The sequence below is a fragment of the Schistocerca cancellata genome, chromosome 8 (assembly GCF_023864275.1).
Source record: "Schistocerca cancellata isolate TAMUIC-IGC-003103 chromosome 8, iqSchCanc2.1, whole genome shotgun sequence".
In the NCBI taxonomy this organism is placed as follows: Eukaryota; Metazoa; Arthropoda; class Insecta; order Orthoptera; family Acrididae; genus Schistocerca; species Schistocerca cancellata.
Genome location: NC_064633.1, coordinates 496,246,963 through 496,258,722, shown reverse-complemented (window position 1 = coordinate 496,258,722; position 11,760 = coordinate 496,246,963).

Below are 11,760 nucleotides of genomic sequence, written 5' to 3'. Positions count from 1 at the left end.
TCCAAAGCGATATTGTTCTAGCAACTCATAAATTTCCTCCTCCTCCTTTGTTAAACATTCCTTCAGGTATATTACACTGACGTCCCAAAGAAACTGGTATAGGCATGCATACTCAAATACAGGGATACCTAAACAGGCAGAATACAGCACTGCAGTCAGTAACACCTATGTAAGACAATAAGTGTCTGGCACAGTTGTTAGATTGGTTACCGCTGTTACAATGGCAGGTTATCAAGATTTAAGTGAGTTTGAACGTGGTGTTACATCGGCGCACGAGCAATTGGACACAGCATCTCCGAGGGAGCGATGAAGTGGAGATTTTCTCATACGACCATTTCACATGTGCACCATGAATATCAGGAATCTCTGACAGCTGTGGCCGTGGCCAGAGAAAGATCCTGCAAGAATGGGGCCAATGACGACTGAAGGGATTCTTTCAACATGATAAAACTGCAACCCTTCTGCAAATTGCAGCAGATTTCAATGCTGGACCATAAGCAAGTGTCAGAGTGCAAACTATTCAATGGAACATCATCAATATGGGGTTTCAGAGCTGAAGGCCCTCTTGTGTACCTTGATGACTGCATGGCACAAAGCTTTACGCCTCACCTGGGCCTGTCAATACCGATATTCGACTTTTGATGACTGGAAACATGTTGCTGGTAGGACCAATCTTGTTTCAAACTAAATTGAGCGGATGGACGTGTATGAGTATGGAGACAACCTCATGAATCCACATGGGACATGTGCAGCTGGAGTGAAATGGGACCCCTGATATGTTTAGATATGACTCCAATAGGTGACCCATATGTAAGCAACCTGTCTGATCACCTGCGTCCATACATGTCCATTGCGCATTCCGACAGACTTGGGCAATTCCAGCAGGACAATGCGACACCCCATACATCCAAAATCGCTAGAGGGGCTCCATGAACACTCTTCTGAGTTTAAACACTTCCGCTGGGCACCAAATTCTGCAGACATGAACATTATTGAGCATATCGGGGATGCCTTGCAATGTGATGTTCAGAAGAGATCTCCACCCCCTCATACTCTTAACAGATTTAAGGACAGCCCTGCAGGATTCATGGTGCCAATTCCATCCAGCACTACTTCAGATGTTAGTCAAGTCCATGCCACGTCGTGTTGTGGCACTTCTGTGTACTCACAGGGGCCCTACATGATATTAGGCACATGTACCAGTTTCTTTGGTTCTTCAGTGTATAAGATAGATACATCAGATTCAACAAGCAAATATTCTCACATTTACCCCTACTTATGCATCTGATAGTACTCTGCTGTTACACAGAAAACTGACAGCGTTTTATATAAATTCCTAGCTCTTACACCAGCAGTTCAGTATTTCTGAAGATATCTGCTTCAGGCATGCACTCTTCATCCAGCTCAAATTACTGACTTTTTTCCACTGTGACACCATTACTAAACCACCTGTTGTTGTTCCCCCCCCCCCCCCCCCCCCATGCTCCTCCATCACAGCTATGGGTGGATTCAGGGAGCCATCATACATACAAAGGGCCAGTATTTTTTTGAATCAAATGGTCGAAAGAAGATTACCATGGATGTAAGTGATTTATAGAAGTTTTTGCAACAAAATGTTAAGAATGCACTTAAGAAATTAAAAAAAGAAAGAAATAATATCAGTAAGTCACCATATGTTTTATTATGATCAAACATGCACTAAAGAAAAATGAAAGTGTTTAAAACTTACAGAGCCATAAAAGATTTGCACAACACTTCTGAACTAAACATAAAGGTGACGGAAGTAGGGCACTCAGCTTATAGAGGAAGAAGTGATGTGTAAGAGAAGCGGAATGAGTGAGATGGTGTAACAATGTATCTATCTACTTATGTCATAAAATGCTCCAAGGATGAATAAAAGCCATTACTATGCTTCAGTACAGCTACAGTATATTCTATCATACAGACAACTAATGGACTCCAGCCATTCATCTATCCTCTTCTGTACTTAAGAGATTATGCTATGTCTGCATTCTGCAAACCACAATGAAGTATATTTGGGGAGGGGAGGGGGGAGGTAGTTTACTTCCAGTCATACCCATATTAGGATTTCTTTATCTCCCATTTTCTCTATAATTTGGCTTTGCAGTCCTACAGGAAAATTGCTATGAGGTTGTAGTACATTACTACATTCCTCACTTAATACTGGTTCTTAAAACATTCACATAATGTCCATCTTCAGGTGTCTCCTAGTCCAGGTTTTTCTGCATTTCTGTGATCTACATCTACATCTACATTTATACTCCGCAAACCACCCAACAGTGTGTGGTGGAGGCCACTTCACGTGCCACTGTCATTACCTCCCTTTGCTGTTCCAGTCTAGTATGGTTCGCGGGAAGAATGACTGCCGGAAAGCCTCCATGCGCGCTTGAATCTCTCTAATTTTACAGTGGTGATCTCCTCAGGAGGTATAACTAGGGGGAAGCAATATATTCGATACTTCATCAAGAAACGCACCCTCTCAAAACCTGGACAGCAAGCTACACCACGATGCAGAGTCTGCCACTTGAGTTTGCTAAACATCTCCGTAATGCTATCACTCTTACCAAATAACCCTGTGATGAAATGTGCCACTCTTCTTTGGATCTTCTCTATCTCCTCCATCAACCCGACCTGGTACGGATCCCACACTGATGAGCAATACTCAAGTATACGTCGAATGAGTGTTTTGTAAGCCACCTCCTTTATTGTGTTTAAAGCTTTCCCGGCATTGATGGACTACATTTTCTAAGGACTCTCCCAATGAATCTCAGCCTGGCACCCGCCTTACCAACAATTAATTTTATCTCATCATTCCACTTCAAATCATTCCATATGCATACTCCCAGATATTTTACAGAAGTAACTGCTACCAGTGTTTGTTCTGCTATCATATAATAAAGGATCCTCCTTTCTATTTTTTCACAATACATTACATTTGTCTATGTTAAGGGTCAGTTGCCACTCCCTGCACCAAGTGCCTATCCGCTGCAGATCTTCCTGCATTTCGCTGCAATCTCTGTATACTACAGTATAAGCCGCATGGAACTTCCGACACTATCTACAAGGTCATTTATATATATTGTGAAAAGCGATGGTCCCATAACACTCCACTGTGGCACGCCAGAGGTTCCTTTAATGTCTGTAGATGTCTCTCCATTGAGAACAACATGCTGTGTTCTGTTTGCTAAAAACTCTTCAATCCAGCCACACAGCTGGTCTGATATTCCGTAGGCTCTTACTTTGTTTATCAGGTGACAGTGCGGAACTTCATTGAACGCCTTCCAGAAGCCAAGGAAAATGGCATCTACCTGGGAGCCTGTATCTAATATTTTCTGGGTCTCATGAACAAATAAAGCGAGTTGCGTCTCACACGATCGCTGTTTCCGGAATCCATGTTGATTCCTACAGAGTAGATTCCAGGTTTCCAGAAATGACATGATATGCGAGGAAAGAACATGTTCTAAAATTCTACAACAGATTGATGTCAGAGATATAGGCCTATAGTTTTGCGCATCTGCTTGACGACCCTTCTGGAAAACTGGAACTACCTGTGCTCTTTTTACAATCATTTGGAACCTTCCGTTTCTCTAGAGACTTGCGGTACATGGCTGTTAGAATGGGGCGAGTTCTTTTGTGTACTCTGTGTAGAATCGAATTGGTATCCTGTCGGGTTGAGTGAACTTTCCTCTGTTGAGTGATTTCAGTTGCTTTTCTATTCCTTGGACACTTATTTCGATGTCAGCCATTTTTCCGTTTGTGCAAGGATTTAAAAAAGGTGTTTAGTATTTCAGCTTTACACATGTCATCCTCTGTTTAAATGCCATTATCATCCCAGAGTGTCTGGATATGCTGTTTCGATCCACTTACTGATTTAACGTAAGACCAGAACTTCTGTCAATTTGGTACATAGAATTTTACTTTCCTGTGGGTCAAACAAACCTCAGATTATTCTACTCTTCTTTGTAGTTGCGCAACACCCCCATCCTTCCTATTTATTAGGCTACCACCCATTTAAGAAGTACTCTAGGATGGGCCACAGAACTATTCTCGTAGCAATCTCATCAGTAGTCAGACAGCATTTTCCCAGCAACCTACCAATGAAATGAAGTCTACCGCCTGCCTTTACACACAACTTTTTTCTATATGATCACTCTACTTTGTAGCCCCAATAGTTACACTCACATATTTGTATGACTTGACTAGTTCCAGTTCTGACTTTATTAATATTGTAGTCTTATGACAATATGTTTTTCAAACAGTGGAAAATCCAGGATGGAATGTAACAGTATTATGAAAAGGAACACACACCAAGCAGCAGCACCAGTGGGTGATGGGAGTGGTGACTGGGTGGGGGTAAGGAGGAGGCTGATGTGGGGAGGAGGAGTGATAGTAGGGTAGGGGTAGGGGAGGGGGTGGGGGACAGTGACGTGCTGCTGGGCAGCACACAGGAACAAGTTGGAGAGAGAGTAGGGCAGCTATGTTTAGTTGGCAGGTTAAGACTGAGGGCAGGGGGAGGTGGGATGGAGGGGAAGGGGGGAGGGGTAGCAGAAAAGGAGAGAAGTAAAGTAAAAAGACTGGGTATGATGGTGAAATGATGGCTGTGTAGTGATGGAATGGGAACATAGAGGGGCTAAATGGATGAGGACAATGACTAATGAAGATTAAGTTCAGAGGGTTTACGGGAATGTAGGAGATATTGTAGGAAAAGTTCCCACCTGTGCAATTCAGAAAAGTTTCTGTTTGTGGGAAGGATCCATATGGCACATGCTGTGAAGCAGTCATTGAAATGGAGGACATTGTGTTGGGTAGTGTGCTCAGTAACAGGGTGGTCCACTTGTTTCTTGGCCACAGCTTGTCAGTGGCCATTCATGTGGACATACAGCTTGTTGGTTAACATGCCCACACAGAATGCAGCACAGTGGCTGCAGCTTACCTTGTAGATCACGACTGGTTTTGCAAGTAGCCCTGCCTTTGATGAGATATATCATGTCTGTGACTGGACTGGTGTAGGTGGTGGTTGGAGGATATACGGGGCAGATCTTGCAGCTAGGTCTATTACAGGGATATGAGCCCATGAGGTAAGGAGTTGGGAGCAGAGGTTGTGTAGGGATGGATGAGTATATTGTGTAGGTTCGGTGGACAGTGGAATACCACTGTGGGAGGGGTGGGAAGGATAGTAGGCAGAACATTCCTCATTTCAGGGCACAATGAGATGAGAAAGCAATTCAGCTGCTCCAGCCCTGGGTGGTATTGAGTTATGACGGGAATGCTCCTCTGTGGCCAGACGGTGAGACTTTGGGAGATGGTAGGAGACTGACACTCGTCACTGCAGATGCGACGACCATGGGTGGCTAGGCTGTATGGAAGGATGTTCTTGGTATGGAAGGGGTGGCAGCTGTTGAATAGGAGGTACTGCTGTTTGTTAGTATGTTTGATATGGACAGAGGTACTGATGTAGCCATCTAGAACAACATCTAGGAAGGTGGATTGTTGGGTTGCGTAGGACGAGGTGAAGCAAATGGAGGAGAAGCTGTTTATGTTCTGGAGGAAAGTGGCTAGGGTGTCCTCACCCTTGATCTAGATTGCTAAGATATCAGTGAAATGGAACCGGGTGAGGATTTTAGGGTTCTATGTGTTTAGGAAAGATTCCTCTAGATCTCCCATGAATAGAATGGCTTAGGATGGTACCATGTGGGTGCCCATAACTGTACCCCAGATTTGTTTGTATGTAATGCCTTCAATAATTATGGGTGAGGATGTAGTTGGTCACGGCGACTAGGAATCCACTGGGAGTTGGGAAAGGTAGTGTACAATAGGTGGAAGGCCATGGGCATTAGGGTTGTTAGTGGAAAGGGAGGTGGCATCAATAGTGACAAGCAGGGGATCTGCAGTAAAGGAACACGAGTCGTTGGGGGAAATGGTTGGTATCTTTTATACAGGAGAGTAGGTTCTGGGTAATAGGTTGAAGGTGTTGGTCCATGAGAGCAGAGATTCTCTCAATGGGGGCACAGTAACCAGCCACAATGGGGCGTTCTGGGTGGTTGGATTTATGGACTCCCCCATCCAACCGTGAACCACCCCTATTGCTACCTAATCATCCCCTATTAACTTCCACAATTTCTTAACCATGCAGCTTGCCTCATCAGCATGCCCCAAATCCCTCAACATGCAAACTAACCTTACATCTGCAGATAGAACAGCAGTCCACCATCTAAAAACTGATCCCAACTTTATAATCCTACCTGCAGACAACAGCTCCATCAATGTTGTTTTGAATTGCGAGGATTATCTCACAGAAGGACTCCACCAGCTGTCAGATACATCTAGCTACATACCTTGCCATAATCACCCCATTCCAGGAATCCAGCAGGATCTCCAGTCACTCCTCAAATCCCTAGGCCCATCTCAGAATCTCTCCCCAGAGTCCATCTCTCTGCTCACCACTACCACTCCCCGCACTTCTACCTTTCACCAGCTTTCTGAAGTCCATAAATCCAACTAACCAGAATGCCCCATTGTGGTTGGTTAGTGTGCCACCATTGAGAGAATCTCTGCTCTCGTAGCCCAACACCTTCAACCCATTACCCAAAACCTACCCTCCTATATAAAAGATACCAACCATTTCCTCCACCAACTCATATTCCTTTACCACAGGTCCCAGCTCGTCACTACTCATGTCACCTCCCTTTACACTAACATCCCTAATGCCCATGGCCTCCCACCTATTGAACACTACCTTTCCCAACGCCCAATGGATTCCAGACCAACAACCTATTTCCAAGTCGCCATGACCAAAACATCCTCACCCACAATTACTTCCCGTATGAAGGCATTACCTACAAACAAATCTGGGGTACGGCTATGGGCAACCTCATGGCACCGCCCTAAGACATCCTATTCATGGAACATCTAGACGAATCTTTCCTAAACACATAGAACCCTAAACACCTCACCTGGTTCAGTTTCATTGATGATATCTTAGCAATCTGGATTGAGGGTGGGTTCACCCGATTCACATTCCTCCAGAGCCTCAACAGCTTCTCCCCCATTTTCTTCACCTCGTCCTATGCAAGACAACAAGCCACCTTCCTAGATATTGACCTAGATGGCTACATCAGTACCTCTGTCCATATCAAACTTACTAACCACCAGTAATACTTCCACTTCAACAGCTGCCACCCATTCCATACTAAGAAGTCCCTTCCATACAGCATAGCCACCCATGGTCACTGCATCTGCAGTGACGAGCATCCCTCTTTAAATATACCGAGGGCCTCACTGAAGCCTTCATAGACCATAACTATCCTCCCAAACTCTTACAAAAACAAATCTCCACTCCTTATCTTTCAAGTCTCCTACAATCTCCCTAAGTCTCGCCGTCCAGCCATAGAGGAGCATTCCCCTCGTAAATCAGAACCACCCAGTACTGGAACAACTGAATTACATTCTCCGCCAGGGTTGCAATTACCTCTCGCAGTGCCCTGAAATGAGAAATGTCCTGCCCACTATCCTTCCCACCCCACCCACAGTGGTATTCCGCTGCCCATCGAACCTACACAATACACTCGTCCATCCCTATGCAACCCGTGCTCCTAACTCCTTACTTCATAGCTCACATACCTGTAATAGACCTAGATGCAAAACCTGTCCCATATGTCCTACCACCACCACCACCACCACCACCACCACCACCACCACCACCTACGCCAGCCCAGTCACAAAAATCACTTAACCTGTTAAAGAGAGAGTTTCCTGTGAAACCGCCACATGATTATAAGCTAAGCGGCAAGCACTGTCGTGCATTCTATGTGGGCATGACAAGCAACAAGGTGTCTGTTCGCACGAACAGCCATTGATAAGACTGTGGCCAATAAGGAAGTGGACCACCCTGTTACTGAGCTCTCCACCCAACACGACGTCCTTTATTTCAATGACTGCTTCACAGCCTGTGACAAATGGATCCTTCCCACCAACACCAGCTTTTCTGAATTGCACAGGTGGGAACTCCCCTGCGATATATCCTACATTACCGTAACCATCCTGGCCTCAACTTTCGTTAGCCATTGTCCTCATCCATCCAGTCCCTCCCTGCCCCATTTCAGAACTACACAGGCCTCATCCCACCATTGAACCCACTCTTTTTACTTCTGTCCTTTACCGCTGCCCCCCCCCCCCCACCTCCACCTGACCTCTGTGTAACATCCCGACTGCACACAGCTGCCCTACCCTCTCTCACCCCGTCCCTGTGCGCTCTCCAGCAGCACTTCACTGTCCCCCACCCCTAACCTACTATCCCTCCCCCTCTCTGCCCCAGCCTCTTCATAACCCCCACCCAGTCATCACTCCCATCATGCACTGGTGCAGCGCAGTGCAATGTGGCTTCAGTTGCCAGACTCTCTAGTTTGTGTGTGTGTGTGTGTGTGTGTGTGTGTGTGTGTGTGTGTGTGTTTTTGGCAAAGGTCTTGCTGGGTGAAAGCATATGTGTGACACACTTTTTATTGTGCCTATCCATGATTCAGCATCTCTGCTATATGGTGAATAGCAACTTTCATTTTCATAATACTGGCACTATGTTTTGCACATTTCATAAAGGGTACAATTTCTCTCCTCTGAACATTTAATGTATGTTGCCAATATCTGCATCACTTTGGAACTTTACCAATATCTGACTGATTATTCATACAGTTGTCCTCAGTTACAGTGTCTAGTCACATTAATGTGACCACCACCTTTCTTCAGTATCAACATGCAATAACCACTCACAGACAACAGGAGGCAGGAGGCAGCACTAGCAGTGGAGAGTACCGTATTTACTCGAATCTAAGCCGCACCTGAAAAATGAGACTCGAAATAAAGGGAAAAAAAATTTCCCGAATCTAAGCCGCACCTGAAATTTGAGACTCGAAATTCAAGGGGAGAGAAAAGTTGTAGGCCGCACCTCCAAATCGAAACAAAGTTGGTCCATTGTAATATGAGACACAATTTAGGTCGAATGAATGACGATACAGCTACGGTAGTTTGGTTCGAGTCGTAAGCTTAGCAGTTAAGCTTTACCACGTAGCTATTGCTATGCGTCAGGCGCTCCGTCCGTATTTATACGGGTGCCCTCCTTTTTCACATGCTTCGTCTGGTTTGAATCGATTGCTTATTTTGCTTTGATCTGATAAGTGCCGTTTTCTTTGTTATAGGTGTTTGCGTCAATCTTAAGCGGAAAATGCATTACTGCACTGTGTCATGCATTGTTTGTCGCATCCATCCACGGATGGATATGTGTGTGTGTGCGCGAGTGTGTACCCGTCCTTTTTTCCCCCTAAGGCAAGTCTTTCCGCTCCCGGGACTGGAATGACTCCTTACCCTCTCCCTTAAAACCCACATCCTTTCGTCTTTCCCTCTCCTTCCCTCTTTCCTGATGAGGCAACAGTTTGTTGCGAAAGCTTGAATTTTGTGTGTATGTTTGTGTTCGTTTGTGTGTCTGTCGACCTGCCAGCACTTTCATTTGGTAAGTCACATCATCTTTGTTTTTAGATATATTTTTCCTTCGTGGAATGTTTCCTTCTATTATAACCATATCATTAACTACACTTTTAGGTAGACCAGCAATGTTAGCCTCAGATTTTCACCTTCTCTCTCTCTTCCTCCCCCCCCCCCCCCCCCCCTTCCTTCTCATTTACCTTTACCCCACATTCTCATTTGCCCTTATCTTTTCTTTCCTTTCGGTTCTGGAAGTGTGTTAATTGCTCAAACAGTCTGATACTTGCAACAAAGCTCCAGAAATCTTTCTCCTTTTACAAACATTTACCTCCCCTACTACAGTACTGCAATAGCCCAAGGCTATTCTCTTTCATATTACATCGACTTTGTTAACATATCCTACTATGTTATTATAAGGTTGTGACATGAGCAAATAAACTTACTAAAATGATCACTGATATTCACTTTGTCTATTCTTGATAATAATAACTGGATCAAAACTTACTGCCAGATTAAAACTGTGAGCAAGACACAAACTCTAATGCAGGATCTTTGACTTTTACAAGCAAATGCTCTACCGAATGAGCTATCCAAGCATGATTCAAAACTGCCCTCACAGCTTTACTTCTGATGGTACCTTACTCCCTACCCTCCAAACTTCAAAGAAGTTCTCCCACATACCTTACGAGACTAGCAGTCCTGAACGAGAGAATATTGCAGAGACATGGCTCAACCACAACATAGGGCATTATTTCCAGACTGAATTCACTCAGCAGTGGAGAGTGCCCTGATTTGATACTTCCTAGCAGATTAAAACTTGATCATTGTAGTGTTCATAGTAACTCAATTTGCTACACACTTACCCTTTCATAGAAATGCCAATACCCGTTATGCCTCTGGCATTAATGCCCATGGCGTCTTGCACTCTAAATCCATTCAATAATGATAAACACCACCTGAATGGTGGCATTATTACCTTACAGGTGTCTGACAAAGTTTTTGTCTTCTTGGCATATTTGTGAAACAAAATGCTATATTTCAAATTGACAGAGAAGCACACCCAAACAGTAATATGATGCTGTACAATCCAGAACAAACAGAGACAGTATTGAGACTTTCTAACAGATCAGAACTGTGTGTTGGACTGGAATTTGAATCTGGAACCCAGCCTTTGGAAAACAATTCTCTAACCAGCTAACTGAAAAGCAAGATGCCTGGTTCGAGTTCTTGTTCAGCATATAATTTTAATCTCTCAGGACATCTCACAAACTAGTGAACACTCCACTGCACAGTGAAATATTCATTCAAGTGACAGTCTTAAATGATTTATTTTGATGGTCTGTAAGACTAAATGTTGTATCATTATGCAACTCCATAAGTGTTACATTAAATTATGGTAAATAACATTCATCTGCTGTAATGTGCTGTAAGAACTGAATAAACACTGCCACAAAATTAACTAACTGAAAAAGTTGTTTGTAAAGTTAATTGAAGAAGAGTAGTTCCCACATAGAAAAATCAGTTCCATCACCCAATATGGTATCATGTTTCACAATCAACACACAGTATGTGCCTTCACTTAGGAACACTATCTTGTTAAATATCAGTTTGTTACAGGATATCATTTGTACCACAACATAATATAGGCTCTGAACAAGAACTTTAATCTGGTACTTGTAAATAATGAAAATATCAAGGGTTTTTGGAAAGCTAGATAACTGGCAGGATGAGATGTTACAAAAATTACTCTGTAAGCTATGAAGCTAAGTGCCCATTTTCACATTCCTTAAAGCACACAACAATGTGCACCCCAAAGTGTATGGGAGAAGTCATGTGATTAGATGCACCACAAAGTGCATGTCAGGAGACACTATTGCACACACACAGATGGCAAACTATCATGGCACTGAGTGCTGAAAGAAAATCTTCAATTCTTGCTTTCTCTGCTGCGTTATAAAACGTGCCAGTGAATAGCACAAAAAGAAACCAGCCACTAAGGGGGCACAAATGGATGAGCAGACAGGAGGAGTGGGGAAGCTAGACTTTCCTTTGTGGGTGTGACTCCTTTTAGAGGCCAGGCACTAGTTTTGACGCGAAGCACTCGTTTTGACATTAGCTGAGGATGCTCAAGGATAATTATAAATTTCTACTTGGTCTTGTGCAAAGAAATTAACACAGCAGATATTTTGATGAGAAAAGCGATTACTTACCAGCAAAGATTCTATGCCACTGGCAAATCAAAATCTGTCAAAAAACTATACTTTTTGG